The sequence below is a fragment of the Castor canadensis genome, chromosome 14 (genome assembly GCF_047511655.1).
Source record: "Castor canadensis chromosome 14, mCasCan1.hap1v2, whole genome shotgun sequence".
Taxonomy (NCBI): Eukaryota; Metazoa; Chordata; class Mammalia; order Rodentia; family Castoridae; genus Castor; species Castor canadensis.
Genome location: NC_133399.1, coordinates 106,862,541 through 106,878,995, shown reverse-complemented (window position 1 = coordinate 106,878,995; position 16,455 = coordinate 106,862,541). Strand labels below are relative to the sequence as shown.

The 16,455-nt window shown below is 41.6% G+C and overlaps 1 protein-coding gene and 1 pseudogene across 8 annotated transcripts in view; one reads left to right on the top strand and one right to left on the bottom strand.

The window, feature by feature from the left end:
• Extl3 (exostosin like glycosyltransferase 3) overlaps positions 1-16,455 on the bottom strand; it is a 126,259-nt gene that overhangs the window by 47,057 nt on the left and 62,747 nt on the right. For 2 of the 8 annotated variants that reach the window (XM_074055245.1, XM_074055252.1), the window contains exon 1: positions 14,777-14,914. The exons of 4 other annotated variants lie outside the window; for them this stretch is intronic. The gene's annotated coding sequence lies outside the window, so the exon portion shown is untranslated. Of the gene's footprint in view, positions 1-14,739; positions 14,915-16,455 lie in introns of those variants that run through there. 2 more of the 8 variants (XM_020157952.2, XM_074055248.1) reach the window with 2 other exon arrangements.
• Positions 2,169-2,252, top strand: LOC141417098 (small nucleolar RNA SNORA1; annotated as a pseudogene).

Genomic DNA, 16,455 nt, shown 5'->3' with positions numbered 1-16,455 from the left:
CATACATCCATAGAATTTTTTTTTTTTAATGTGAGACTGGGGTTTGAACTCTGGGCTTCATGGTTGCAAAACATGCTCTGCTGCTTGAGCCACTCCACCAGTCCATTTTGCTCTGATTATTATTTGGGTCTCTCGAACTATTTGCCCAGGCTAGTAGCCTCAAATCATGATCCTCCAAATCTCAGCCTCCCAAGTAGCTAGGATTACAGGAATGAGCCACTGGTGCCCAGCCATCACAGAATTTTTTTAATATGAAATTGCTGGGTCAGAGTAGGACTATCTTACCATTTTTTAAATTATTGTCTACTAGGAAGAGGATAATATACAATACAAAAAGCACCCATTTACCAATAGCTCACCAACAATGATGTAACAGAGATGGGTATTACTCACCAAGTTTCTATTTATTCCCCTACATTTCCCATTCTGCCTCATCATTTGGTTGGAGTCATAAGACCAGGTCTTGCCAAGGAAAAGTGACCAAAAACAATGTGTCATTCAGAATAATTGGCAGTTAAGAACAGTAGACAATCTCTCTCCCTCCTTCTACCTGAGAAACTGAAAGTAATAAACTTCAAAACTATGAAGGTACAAGTTAGATGATCCCTGTCACCACCAGAGGAGTGACACTAAAGAGCCACATGCCCCCCACCAGACTGTGATGTGAAGGAGAAATAAACTTGTATTTTCCTAAGATTTTACTGAAAATCTCTCCTTTTTGTTACACTGAGATTTCAGTCTGGAGCTGTAGTTAGGCATTAAACTAAGGAATCCAATTGAATGTCATTGTTTTTCCCTGACTCTGACAAGGTAGTAGGTAGAATGTCATTCTAGTGGTTTCTTTGTCTATATTACTGGAGGCTGAATCACTTTATCTGTTTACCTGTACTTCTCTGTTCATGTACTGCTAATACATGTGATTTGCCAATTATGCTATTTTTAAAAGTTTTTCACCATGTCAGTCCCCTGCCGACAATCACACTATTGTGCTTGCTTTTCAATCAAGGTTGGCTCCAGCTAGTCACCCCATTTAAACTGCTTCTCATACCCTAAAAGAACTCTCCCCATGTGTAGAATGAGGGACTCCTCCCCAGTAGACACAATGACAGACACTGAGAGTGGCATTCCTATTCTCTGACACCCAAATCCTAATGCCCTTTGGGGCCACTTTAAGTCTTCAATAAAGTTTGCTCCAACTATAAAGAATTTCTCAACTCCCTAAACTCCCACTGTGCTCAATTTATTATCAGAGGGTTCAAAACTTCACCACCTGTTCATTAGTTTGAGTAGTTAATTAGTAAACCAGATTAAAAACTCCTGATAGAAACTATTTTCTCACCATTTTTGAAATCCCCCTCTAGAGCACTGCATAGAACCAGGTCACTGTTCAGTAAGTGACACTGGTTGAGTCTTAGTTTACACTTTCATCCCAAATCAAGCTTGAAATATGGAAAATGGCCTAAATGGCCTTGATTCAAGGAAAAGGGTACATTGTAAAATAAAAAGAGAGGATTTCAGACCCTGGAGAGTCTTGAAGGCCATTGCAGACTTATAGCTAGACTACAAGGTTCAGGACTCAGCCTTGAGAATTTAGGAATCTCACATAATCTCTCTGAGCCTATCTCATCCTTTGTAAACAAATGGTGAAAAACTCCTACTTGCCACTAGGGTTATTGTGAATATTAAACAAGATTTTATAGATTTTATAGATCACAGTGAAAGCAGTGATAAGAAAAAACTATGCCTGAAATCCTTACACTAGAAAAGAAGTCAAAACACAGGTGTGGAGGTACACTCCTATCACCCCAGCACACAGGAGGCAGGAACAGGACCATTCCAGGCCAGCCTAGGCTACAGAGTAAGCTTGAGGCCAGTTTGGGCCAATCCTGTTTCAGTGACAAAAAAAGAAAGGGAGGCCGATAAACACCTGTACCTCTACACACTTAAATAAAATGGACGGATTCCTTGAAAAACACAAACTATCATAATTCTCCTAATATGAAATAGATCCCTTGAATTAGTCATAAATATTAAACAAATTGACTTCATAATTTAAAATCTCCCAAAAAAGAAATCTCCAGCTCCAGATTCAGAATTCTAAGTAGAGAATTCTACTAAACATTCAAAGAAAAGTGAACACCTATCCTATACAATCTCTTCTAAAGAAATGCTCGTGGCTAAATTGAGACACAGGTCATGCTTCCATCACAGTAAATGCATTGCAGTGGTGACAATGAGATCTGTTAACATTTTGCTCATGGATGAAAAGATGCAATGAGAAAAATGTTTCCTAGAAAAACTTGGTATTTATAAAGTGCTTCCTATAATTAATCTCCTAGGGCTGAACAATAAATTGCTTCAGGAAATTAAATCCCACAGGTCCTCAGATGGGGAATTTTGAAGTTGCCATCAATAATTCCAATCTGCAATTCAAGTGGCCACGTTAAAGAAGAAGCCCAAATTTTGTGGACAACTGGATTAAGCATCTTTACAGGGCTATCCTGGAAGAAAAATCAACTTTAAAGGTGACTTGATGTGCAGTAAAACCAACCAAAACATGTAAAATTATTAAATAATTTACTGACATTAAATAATTTTGCCTACATGATAAAAGCGAGAGCACACAAGGGAAGGGTAAGGAAGGTAAGACACATAAAAAACTAGCCAGCATTTGTTGCCCTTAACAACAGGTACCTTAAGCAGGTACCTTAAAAGCAACTGAGGCCAATAGGAGAAGGGGAACAGGTACTACAGAAAAGGTTAGATCAAAAAGAATTAACCTAGAAGGTAACACACACGCACAGGAAATCAATGTGAGTCAATGCCCTGTATAGCTATCCTTATCTCAACCAGCAAAAACCCTTGTTCCTTCCTATTATTGCTTATACTCTCTCTACAACAAAATTAGAGATATGGGCAAAATAGTTTCTGCTGGGTATTCAGGGGGTGGGGGGGAGAGGGAGGGGGCAGAGTGGGTGGTAAGGGAGGGGGTAGGGGCAGGGGGGAGAAATGACCAAAGCCTTGTATGCATATATGAATAATAAAAGAAAAAAAAATAAATAATTTTGCCTAAAAACACTGAAAAAAAAAAAAAAGAAATGCTCATTTCACAAATCACACATCACCCAATATCAAAACCAGACAAATACAGGACAAAAAATAAATAAACTACAGTCAAGTATCTCATTAGTACAGGCACAAAAATACTTAGCAAAATATTAGGAAATAGAATTCAGCACATAAAAAAATTCTATTATTATATTTAAGTAGGGAAGCATTAATTTTTTTTTTTGAGACAGGGCATCCCTATGTTGCCCAGTCTCACCTTAAACTCGAGATCTTTCTGCTTCAGTCTGAGTATAGGACTACAGGCGAGGAAGTATTTAAGTAGGAAAGTATTATTTTAATACACATAATCTTAAACAAAAGCAAAAAAAAAAGCCTCTCCATTTATTTACATCTTCATTTCTCCTACCCAAGTATTTTGTCATTCCTCACCCACTGTCCACCTCTTACAGTTGCTTGTAAGTATTTTATGTTTTTTGATCTTCTACTCCAGGTTTTCTACCCCAATTATTCTTTCTCTGGATCCTTTTCCCACAGTTGTTTCCCACAGTTTGTCCTTGGTCCTCTTCTCTGTCTTCATTTCCTACAACTTGCTAATCAGATTCAGGTAATCATTCCCACAACCAGATGACTCTCAAATTTACCTTTCCCACCCTCTGTCCTCCTTTCAATATCCCTTTTCCAATGGTCTGCAAAGTAAGCCATCTATACCTTCATGTTCCAAAAAGCACATCTTTTGTGACTCAAAAGAGAAGTTGGGACATAAGTGTCCTCCCACCAAAGGGAAAAAAAATCACAATAGTTGTTCAGTTAGAGATTAATCATCCTCATCATGGTTGATGTCCTACTTTGCATTCTTTCCTTAATCAAAACTTTTTGCCGATAAGCAGAAAGCAGAATTCCTGATCTAGCCAGTCACTTGAGGGTTGAAGCCAGCTATGTTCCTGGAAAGCTGAAATGATATATTACAAAGTCCAAAAAAGGTTAGGGCGCTGAGAAGTTGGGGCTTACAGTTCCAATTCAGAATTCGGTACAGAGTTGTAGTTCCCCTTCATTTTCTCCCCCCTGCAACCTCAAAATACTAGTGCTCTCTAGCATTCCTTATCACAACATTCCTCTTCTAGCATTCCTTATCACAACAGCTAACAATTGAGTTATTGGCAAGAATACCCTCTTCTATTAGGACCTTGCTTTCAAGAGGTGATGCAGACTGGTGGAGTAGCTCAAGTGGTGGAGTATCTGCCTAGCGAGCATGAGGCTCTGAGGTCAAACTCCAGTTCCGGAAGAAAAAAAAAAAAGTTTGTTGATGCAACTATTCTACTTGACTCATCCTCTTTTAAAATTAAAATTCTAATACTAAATTTCCTATCATGGATTTGAGATATCTGTTTATTGAGGTTTTCTATAGTGTCTTTCAATAAAGGTATATAATTTCCTCCAAACAAAAATAAAATGAAACTACACCCAAATACTCAAGAGATGGGAGAAGCACAAAGGAGTGACTGGTTCCACTTACTATGCATTACACCTGAAAAGTGGAAAGGGAGAAGGGGGCAAGGAACCAAAGCTACGAACTTCCCAGATGTTCCCAAGTAAAACCCTCAATGGACTTCAGTATTTCAGTATAAGAGCTAACACTGACTGAACGCTGACCATGTGCCACATTACACCAATGAGATTCCTCAACATACTAACTTAATCCTCACAAAACTCTATGCATTCGGCATTACTGTCCTTGCATCTTGCACATGAGGAAACCAAAACACAGATGTTAGGTAACTTGCTCAATATCATCTATATTAAGTCCTAAAACTTGAATTCAAACCAAACAACCTAACTCTAAGGTCCATACTCTTAATGCCCTAGCCATTATGTTAAACTGCTTATATTAATTTAAGAAACGGTGTACACATGCACAAACTTGCACAGAATAATTTTATATCCTCAGTAATTGTAGTGATCCACCATAACAATGAATAATGATTAATCGCAATTCAAACATGACATTACTACTCCAAAACTGAAAGTCAACACTATATTCAAATTTAAAGTATTTCTTGGGCAGAGTGTGGTGGCACACACCTGTACTCACAGCTCTTGGGATTACCCAGCTGGAGGATGGAGAGTTTGAGGCCAGCTAAGCTACAAAATGAGACCCTGTCTAAAAACAGAATAAAACGAAACAAACGACAACACCAACAAAAAACAAAACCCATCACCAACAAATCAGTTATTTCTCTACTAAACAAGAAAATAATATGCTGAAGGCAAAATACTCTTGCCAGTGTACCCATGACCTACCTGGTTATCTGTGCATGTAGTATTGTTTTCTCTTTTCCATTTAAGCCAAAATTGGCTCATCTGTTTCAACCCAGGTACAGGTTCTACACAACTGTTTGCACACTGCTGTTACTGCCATATCACAAGCCCTTCCAGTTAGGTAAAGACAGTTGTATCCAGGAAATCAGTAATTGCTTTGAAAGCAATTACTTCAAAGGTTTGATTTTGTTTTTAAATCCTAACAACCCAAAACTACATCATTTCCTGGCTTCCTTACCAAGCATAGTCATAACAAAACAATCTGCCATGGCCAGGTAGTACCTAGTTCATGAAATCACCAATTATGTTAATAAGCACTAAAACGAATGTGGAGACTCACATTTAAGATTCTGCCTTGTTTCTTCCACTGTTTAAACAAAAAGCACTTTCTAAGGAACTTCACTGTAGGATAAAGACTCCTAAAAACAGATCTAGGCCATTCACAAGTTACAGGAGGTCAAGGCATGTGTTTTTCACAGCACAACCACTACAGCAGTTGCTTTTTGTATAAACGTAACCTGGTGTAAATAAGGAAACAGAACACCAGCAACTGAAAACTAAAATGAAGTGTCTTCACATACTGAGTCAGACTCAAGATTAGGAAACCATCAGGGGACCAGCATCAGTGGTTACAAAGATTTTAGAAAGGGAAAAATAAGTATTTTCGGACTCTAGAGCAAATTTATAACACCAGAGTTGTTCTGCAAATGCTACTACTAGTAGCCAAATCACAAAGCACATCGATGAATAAAACACTTTACCTCTGCTGCTCAAGTGCACCTAAGTAAACTGAGATGACTGACTGACCCAAGTCACCTGTTTAGTCATCAATAAACCTGAATCCAAAAGCCCCAACTCCCAGGGTATGTCCTCAATTTGAAATTCCCTGTGTCTGTCACATAAATCAAAATCCTATTGTCTTACAAGTCACTTGTTAACTAGGAATACAAAATTTCACAACTCACCTAAGAATTTTTTTTTCAAATGATAAACTCAGGCCCACCCTACATAAATTGAATAGGAATTCCCAATGTGGAGCTTAGGCTCCTGGAGTTCCCAGGTGATCCTTTGTTGAGGTAGGGCTTTTTGGTTTGTTCGTGTTCTTTTGGCAGGGGGAGAGGGGTTGAGACAGGTTCTCACTAGGTAGCCTTGAACCCATGATCCCCCTGCTTCATTCTCCCAGGTGGGACTGCAAGCATACCCCAGGTAAGTTTAATTCAGAGTACACAACTCTTGACTCCAAAATCACTGGTCTAATGCAACACTGAGGGCAATCTCATTCAGGCTGATGACATGTGAATCAACATAATCACAGGTCATTAAAGAGGACAAACTACACCTGTAGTTATGCAGAAAGTCTGCAGCCTACACTACACACCCTTGGAAGACTGACAGGGGAGGCATATAACTACTAGTAATCTATCTCTACAATGTGCCAGGCACTGTAGTATAGATAACACACTTCACACATATTAATCATTTTATCAACTAATTGGGGGAAGGTGCTCTTTCTACCTTATAGATGAAGAAGTGGTGAATCACAGAGGTTAGGTAACTTGCTCAAGACAATACAGCAAGCAAGCTGAGGACACCAGACACAAATCCAGGTCTGTGTGACCTAGCGCCCTGTACACAACTTCTCACTTGTCTACTCTTTACATACAAGATACATTTTACTTTAAAAAGTATGTATTACTTTTAGGACTGGGATGTAGCTCGGTGATACAGCGCTTGCCTAGCATGCGTGAGGCCCCAGGTTCGATCCCAGCACCAAAAAAGAAAAGACAAAAAAAAAGTATTACTTTTATAATTAAGAAAAATAAGCCAGGCATGGTGGTGCACACCTATAATCCCATCACATGGAGGAGGCAGGAGGATCACCAGTTCACAGCCAGCCTGGGCTACACAGCAAGACCCTGTCTCAAAAAAAAGAAACAAACAAAACCTTGTTGCAGTCATTGTAAAGTATATCATACCAGATATTTCAATAAATGTAATGATTACCTATTTGGAAAAAAAATAATAAAGCCAGATTCCTGCATGACAAACCAAATTAAAATGTCCCAGATTAATTCAAGAATTAACTATAATAAATAAACCACAAGAAAAAGAAAATATACATGTAATTTCATCTCAAGATAAATTACACTTTCCTAGGCATCCAAGCAAAGGCAGCATCCTCAAAAGTTCAATAGAGTTGGCTACAAAATCAAAGCATTCTGTGTATTTATAAGGGAAAAAAAGCCTAGACCTGATTAAGCCTGGAGGAGGCATTTGCAATCTGACCAGGTTAAAAGAAGCAAAAGCAATACAATAGCGGTCAAATGATCCAGACAGGAAGTTGCACAAAAAGAGGTTCAAATCATATAAACATGTTTAAATGTTTAACTTTCCTAACAACCAAAAAAATGTACATTATCAAACAAGATACAGTAACATTTCCCACCTTTAAGTCAGCAAAGAGTTATAAATTCTAATATCTGGTACAAATCAGGACTCAGGGTAAACATTCCCGTACTGTACTGCAGGGACTGAAAATTGGCACACTTTACTGGAGAACAAGTAAGTCATAAAAGCACTGAAACAACCTACTCGCTAACCCTGCATTTCCCTTCCAGAAATTACTCTTAAGAATCATAAATGAGAAAAAGAAATTAACTTCCATAATGCTCATACTAAGACATTAAAATAAAGGTGCTACAGTGCACCTCTGAACTATGCTGGCAGCTACAATATGAAAAGAACTGTGTTCATGGGAAGGTAAACTGGAAAGTAATCTGCAACTTATGACAAAAGTACAATTTTTACCTCTTTGACACAGCAATCTCACTTTCCAGAAATACGTTCTAGGTGTACAAAGATTTGTATATAAAAAGATGCAATCACCTGAGCATTCTTTAAAAATATACAACACATAATATATAAATTAAATGTCCAAGAATAAGAACATAAAGTATGATAAAGAAATGTACTAATATGGATATCATGCCAGCAGTAAGCTTTTAATTTTAAATAAAATGGAAAAGTATTCAGAATGTAATGTTAAGTGGGAAAATACAGATTCGAAACTGTATATTCAGTTTAATACAAAATGTTTAAAATGCATACTTATATATTTATTTTGTTTTTCTTTTATTATTCATATGTGCATACAAGGCTTGGGTCATTTCTCCCCCCTGCCCCCACCCCCTCCCTTACCACCCACTCCACCCCCTCCCTCTCCCCCCCACCCCCTCAATACCCAGCAGAAACTATTTTGCCCTTATCTCTAATTTTGTTGTAGAGAGAGTATAAGCCATAATAGGAAGGAACAAGGGTTTTTGCTGGTTGAGATAAGAATAGCTATACAGGGCATTGACTCACATTGACTTCCTGTGCATGGGTGTTACCTTCTAGGTTAATTCTTTTTGATCTCACCTTTTCTCTAGTTCCTGGTCCCCTTTTCCTATTGGCCTCAGTTGCTTTTAAGGTATCTGCTTTAGTTTCTCTGCGTTAAGGGCAACAAATGCTAGCTAGTTTTTTAGGTGTCTTACCTATCCTCACCCCTCCCTTGTGTGCTCTCGCTTTTATTGTGTGCTCAAAGTCCAATCCCCTTGTTGTGTTTGCCCTTGATCTAATGTCCACATATGAGGGAGAACATACGATTTTTCATCTTTTGGGCCAGGCTAACCTCACTCAGAATGATGTTCTCCAATTCCATCCATTTACCAGCGAATAATAACATTTCATTCTTCTTCATGGCTGCATAAAATTCCATTGTGTATAGATACCACATTTTCTTAATCCATTCGTCAGTGGTGGGGCATCTTGGCTGTTTCCATAACTTGGCTATTGTGAATAGTGCCACAATAAACATGGGTGTGCAGGTGCCTCTGGAGTAACCTGTGTCACAGTCTTTTGGGTATATCCCCAAGAGTGGTATTGCTGGATCAAATGGTAGATCAATGTCTAGCTTTTTAAGTAGCCTCTAAATTTTTTTCCAGAGTGGTTGCACTAGTTTACATTCCCACCAACAGTGTAAGAGGGTTCCTTTTTCCCTGCATCCTCACCAACACCTGTTGTTGGTGGTGTTGCTGATGATGGCTATTTTAACAGGGGTGAGGTGGAATCTTAGTGTGGTTTTAATTTGCATTTCCTTTATTGCTAGAGATGGTGAGCATTTTTTCATGTGTTTTTTGGCCATTTGAATTTCTTCTTTTGAGAAAGTTCTGTTTAGTTCACTTGCCCATTTCTTTATTGGTTCATTAGTTTTGGGAGAATTTAGTTTTTTAAGTTTCCTATATATTCTGGTTATCAGTCCTTTGTCTGATGTATAGTTGGCAAATATTTTCTCCCACTCTGTGGGTGTTCTCTTCAGTTTAGAGACCATTTCTTTTGATGAACAGAAGCTTTTTAGCTTTATGAGGTCCCATTAAAATGCATACGTATATATTTCTAAATAGGAAAATAAAAGCAAAAATACCAACAGTAGTACTTCTAGACTATTGGGATTATACATGATTTTTGCATTTTTTATTTTTCTTTCTTTCTCCTAAAAATGAATGCATTATTTTTATAAGTGGGGGAAGAGGTGTAGGAACAAGTTGTAAGTAATAAGGTGTCCAGATGGATTTTGTTATAATATTTCCCAAGAACAGTCAACTTGATGTGCAAGTGCCTAGAGAATAAACCAATCTAAGATTTCCATTTCTCAAGGAAACATGACTTCTTTAAAGGGCTAGACGATGACCTAAAAGATATTTTTAGATTCTAGGACCTCACTGATTTACGATCACCTTGCACTCAAAAAACACACATTAATTTGTTTTATTGGGGAAAAAAATCACCAGTACATCAACCCAAGGCAGCAAGGCTATTCCCAAGACCTCCTTCTACAGTCTCAAGCACAATGGTTTCCTTCATGGCCCTCCCTGAATTTTCCACTGAACCCACTAATAATGGCTTGGGACCTCATCAACTATTTTCTCCATTTGAAGCCACAGTGCTTCTATAGTTTACAGCTTAAGAAATAAAGGAAATCATACTGGGAAGAGTAAGTCAAGATTGGGAGAAAATCCAGGATACAAAAGTTTATCAGTCTGGAATTTCTACAGAGGAAATTTAATAAAGACAAAGTTCAGCCCTTTGATCTCAAAACTCATGGGAAGAACTTAGTTTAACAATAGAATAAGCACACACACACACCCACAGGGCTGTGATTTCAGTTGACTATAATTTCAGTGAGTTGACTGTGTATAACTCCTTGTGGGGGAAAAAAATCACCTTGATTTTTGTTTTCTTTTTTTTTTTTTTTAAACAAAAGTGGAGGTTTTTAAAAGTGACTCTCCTCTGTCAATCAGCAAGTTTACTGAATACTGTGATCTGTACTGACAGCCACACCTTAAGAGGTGGGGGAGCAGAAGAGATATTAGCCCAGGTAATAGAGGGCCCAGGAATGGATGACCATGTCAATGATGACAGAGACCCTAAGAAACAAGTAAAATGAGTGACACTGGCCAGTAGAGTCTTAGCAACATGAAGTCTATTCAACATCTTAAGGGAGATCACTGACATCAAAAATGTAAGTTACATATCACTAAATCCTATAAACTTTTTTTTCTCAAAAGACAAAAATAGTAATTCTTACATGAAACCTCCTTTTTCTAAGTTGTCTTCCAATTTAGTTTTTGTTTGTGTATGTTGGGCAGGCATCATTTGATTCACACACAAACACAGTAGCTATCTTCAAACATCTGAAGAACTGCCACAGGGAACAGGAATAGATTGTTCTGTGTGGTTCTAAAAGTGACACTCATAGAGAGGCAAACCATAGCTCAATCTAAGGAAAAGCCTCCTGAAACCTAGTCTACAAACTGGAATAGGCTACCCAGGAGGTTGACAGTATTGTAAAAATTTAGACTGGGACAGGTCACTTCCAAAAAACCTAACTCCCCGCCAAGCCTCAGTCTTTCCTTTCTCCTCAACAAAAGGAATATCCTGCTGAGCACTGGTGGCTCACACCTGTAATCCTAGCTACATAGGAGGTAGAAATCAGGAGGACTGCAGTTTGAAGCCAGCCCAGGCAAATAGTTCTCCAGACCCTATCTCCAAAAAACCCATCACAAAAAAAAGGGGTGGTGGAGTGGCTCTCAGTGTAGCCCGAGTTCAAGCCCAAGTACTGCAAAAATGATAACATTTTGCCTCCTCTCGTGACTTTAAAGATCAAAATCTATGTAAGAAAAACTGTACAAAAGGACTGCAGGATAGCAAAGTAAGTAGTTATATAAGATGTATATTATTGAAATCTACCATTATAATGTGTTCAGATGTCATGTCTCTCTTATTACATATGAGAGCATAGGCCCAACCTTTTTTTTGCATTCCTCCCTGAGCGTGTATTTGTTTTAAAAAAAAGTTGAAAAAGAAGTTGGAGAAAAGGGTTAAAATGACAATGTGAGAGGAGAAGATGACAAGGAAAACTGTTAACAAAGCAAACCTCCATGATGTTAAATCACTATCACTGACCAGTCTAAAAGGTTCAGACCTTGCCAAGCGGGAACACGCAAAAGTAATGGTGTGTGTGTGTGAGAGTGATACTCTAGGGCAGGCACTGGCAACTATGGCTACTGCCCGTTCTTCCTAAGTAAAGTTTCACCAGAACCCAGCCTTGCTCATTAGGTTACAGGTTTTATATGTAGCCGCTACTGTCTATCTTAGGCTATACGTTATGCATATGTCGCATTCATTCCACCACAGACTATGGCTCATCTTCCCCTAGCTCCATCCCTGGGACTTTTATGGGTCATGTGGACGTCTCTGAGCAATATCCCACACTGTACATTATGGCCTAAGTATAGAAGAGGTATGTTACTAAATGAGTCTCTATCTTCCCTTTGTACTTGAGAGATTACAGGTATTTTAAATTGTTTCTCTTTTCCCTACTTCCACCATTCACCTGAAAGATTCAAACTGTAAAAGGAGTATGACCCGCCCAGGAAAGATCAGGCTTACTTACAGGTGAGCCCATTTCTGTCCTCGAGTTCTCAATTCCATATGCCCAAGCTTTGCTATTTTCATGGAACCAAAAACACATGAAAAATTCTTCCCTTCCTCTTAATTCAGCTGCCTCCATCATCACCGGTTTTCTTTCTTTTTTAATTAGTAGATATTAGTTGTACAAGATTTCATTGTGACATTTATGTGTGTACTCGCAATATGTCTTAGATTTGCCCCTCCATCGTTCTCCTTCACCCCCTTCCTTCCTCATCATGGGTTTTCAAAAGAAATAAGATCCCAAAAATTAAGAGGAAACAAAAATAAAATGAGAAGAAAAATACTAATTTTCTGAGCTCAACTTAATTTCCAGCAGAAATTAGTAGGCAGTTTTAGGACTTTATGAACGGTCCCTGGTTCACATTCCTTTCTTCACTCTAAAGTAACTGTGTGCAAAGGCACTCAAACCCTAAGACAGTAGGGTGGGAATCTTCATTTTTCTCTTAATACTTAATTCTACTTTAAGCAACGCCTCCAACCATTCTGCAGACTAGTCAGTCACCAATCTCAGCTTGACAGGGACCCCTGCTCCACTCTTTACTGACTTCCATGTGACAGCTAGATTAGCACCCTGACAACCCCACCTTATCTAGTGCACACACCTTCTTCTGAGGGTTTCAAACCATCATTTGGACCTTCCCTTCTCTCCTTACGAGTCTACATCTTTCTTTAACATGTTCACTTAATCTCTTTAACTCACAGATGAAAACTCTCAGGCTCATCACTAAGAGATTCCAACCCCACTATTTAGTAACAGTTTTCCCCTTGGAAAAGTAAAGGGTGGAGAATGAATACACAAACTTATTAAGTGTTTCTTAGGTATGCCCCTCACAGCTGCAGTTATGAAATACATGTTTCACGAATTCTAAAGATCCATAATTCTGTCTTCCAGAAAGCATTTAGGCTAGCTTCTCTCTCATGGGAACAGGCAAAAATATCAGGAAATTCCCATAGGGTAAGGCATTTTTAACACATCAAATAAGAGTTTTTTTTGTTTTTTAAATGATCCATCTTCCATCACGAAGTACTTAAAGTCCCCTGCTTAAACAAGTTTGTTGGGAATCCCTGACTTCACTCAAGGCTGTTTTGCATTAGCACCCTAGGTTCTCTGGACAGTCACAGTCACGGTATCGGCGTGCAAGGCTAACTGTTCCGCAACATACAGAAAACTGCGGCAGTCTGGATAACTGCAACGCACTAGAACGTTTAAAAAACAAAGAAAACACGGCAGTCTACAGCCATACCACCCTGAACGCGTGCTCTCATCTGATCTTGGAAGCTAACAGGGCCGGGCCTGGTTAGTACTTGGATGGGAGTCCAGCCTTCAAAAGGCTGCTCGGCTGGAGGCATGGCTCAAATGGTAGAGCACCTGCCTAGCAAGTCTGAGGGCCTGAGTTCAATCCCCAGTACCGCATTTAAAAAAAAAAAAAAAAAAGTGAAGCTATACAAACCGGAGGAAGAACAGGACAAAGTGAATAAATACTCAAGGCCCCTCTTACAGCACACACGGGAAAGAGAAAAATGCGTATGTGGAGTTTTGCGTTTCCTCCTCCACCAAAGGAGTCCGATTAAGAGGGCCTGATGAAGTTTTTTTCTTTTGTTTTGTTTTGTTTTGAAGGAAAGGGGAGGAGGTGGGGAGGAATCCACCACATTGCAGCCTGTAGAGAGAGAGGTATCTAAACAGCTGAGCTCCATGGGGACGGGAGCAAGAGCACCCGCCGGCCGCGCAGCCTTGCCCATCACCAAGGCTCCGGCCTGGGCTGTCGCGCGCATCGCTGCCACCTGGGCGTGCGGACCTGCACCGCCACCACCGGGGCTGGGCTGCCCAGAAGAGCAGCACCTGGGCCCCTGGACAGGAAGTGGCCCTCAGAAGGGAGGCAAGCCCAGTGAGAAGAGCCGGAGGAAGGACGGCTGTGTGGGGGCAGAGCCGGGCAGATGCGGGAGTGTGCACGGGGGACGATGGGGAGCAGACAGCCCTTGTCAACAGAAGACGCTTCCTGCGGGCAAAGGAGGGTGAGGGCTTCAGGCAGCAGGGGACGCTGGACAGCTGGTACCAAGCGTCCGAAGGGGAGGTGGGACCGCGGATGGGGGCGTGTGGGGGCGGGGAGGCGGCGCCTCCAGCCCCGCGGAGGCCTCACAGTCCTCCTCCCCGCGGCTACGGGCCCGGTGTCCTCCGCCAGGCCCCCGAGGCGCGAGGCAGGCCTACTCCGCTCCGCAGCCGCACGCCTCCCGCCGCCCGGCAGCTGACTCCCCGGGCACGGCGGACCCGCTCCTGCGCGCCGCGTCCCCACGCGCCAACCTGCCCGGGTCCCTCCCACCGACCCTGCTCCTCGGGCTCCCGCGCCGCCAGGACTCCTACCGGCTTCCAGTTCAGGGACGAGCCGCCGCCGCCGCCGCCTGTGCGAAACTCGGCTTCCCAGAAGCCGCTCTGGCGGCCAGCCGCGCGCCTCCCAGGCCGCGCCGGATCCTCGGCTCCCCCTGCCGGCGGGCAGCCATTTCCGACAGGCGAGTACGGAACTTGCCGAAGTGCGCCGGGCCGGAAATGGCCGAACCGGCGTTGTGCGAGCGGAGGCGACGGACGCGTTCGCGACTTTCCGGACAGAGTCCGACAGCCACCGAGGCCGGCCGCTCCGCCGCGGGGCTCTCCGGGGTCGCGGCATGGGCCCGACGCGAGGGATTGTGGGAAGCGCGCGAGGGGCGCCTGGGCACCCAGGGAAGACAGATGCGTCGGCCGCCTCGGCGCCCGGGACCAGCACCCTACGATGACACCTCGCCCTTCTTGGAACCCCAAATGCAGGGAATGCTCCGCTCCGGGCAATTCGGGAACCGGGTGGCCGCCAGAACCTCTGCCGCTTCCATGGTGTCGCCTGCCGCAGAGCAGGTCGGTGAAACTCAAGTCAGCCACCCACCCCCACCCCGCCCCAATTTTTAAAAAAAGGCCCATCGCCGTCCTAAATGAGGTGACCTGAGTCCAGCAACAACCTTCAGTTTTCAAACACTTGGACTATTTAACAGCAAAAAGGCCGGCTGCGTGGATGTCTAGCAAAAAAATCCCAAGGCTCTGCAAAAACAACAGGTTAATCGGCCGTGTTAATAAAAGGATTAAAAAAGATACCGTTTTAAATACTTAAGACCCAGTGCACATTTGCTATCCCCAAAGAACACCGAACTGCTTATGTCTACATTTAGAAATCAGGATACCTGAAACAAGGATGGGGGAGGAAGGGAGTTGGAACTCTACCAATCCTAAAACGGACACCTGGTCACTGTGGTTAATTTAGGAATAAGTTAAAATCATATATTAAAGTCTGCAATTGCAGTATCATGATCAAGATCAAATTTGCTTCGGAGTATTTTTTTTTTTAAGTTTTAACCCCCAAAGGACTTCTGCCCTCATCAAGGAGCCCAGACACACCAGGCCAGGCTGGCTCCCATCCCTGTGCTTGGGTGGTCTGTTATTTCCAGGAGAACTGCACCCCCAGACATGGCTCTGCAGCTGCTGACCCCATCCCACTGTGTGCTTTCTTAGTGGAGTCCAGACCCAGTGCTTAGCTGGGAGACTGAGAAAACAGGGAAGATTGATTGTCCATTCCCACAGAGGACAGTGGGGTTAATTAAGCATTCGGTTTGCAAAACAAAACTTAAAAAAAAAAAACCCTAGCAATCTGTTTGCTGGAGCACCTTCCCCACATCTCTCCATTCCCAATATGGCCTCTCATCTTTTTGATCCTTTTTCCTTTCCTCTTTTCCTCACATCCTATTAGTCCATCCTCCCCTATTTTCTGTTCCTCCTCCTCCCTGCCTCTTCTTTCCCTTTTTTTTTTTTTTAACATAAACATACTCTTTCAAAGCCCTACCACCATCATATATGTACCAAAATTTAACTTTGAGAAGTCAGAGGGGTGCTCTGTGTTTAAAAAACACAGAAGCATTCCAGGAAACCACTGTCTGAGTAACATGAATTATCTTTTTGTTTTTGCTTTACAATTCTTAAAGTGGCTCTCCTCTGGAGGAGTCAGGCTCTCCTGCTGCAGGCAG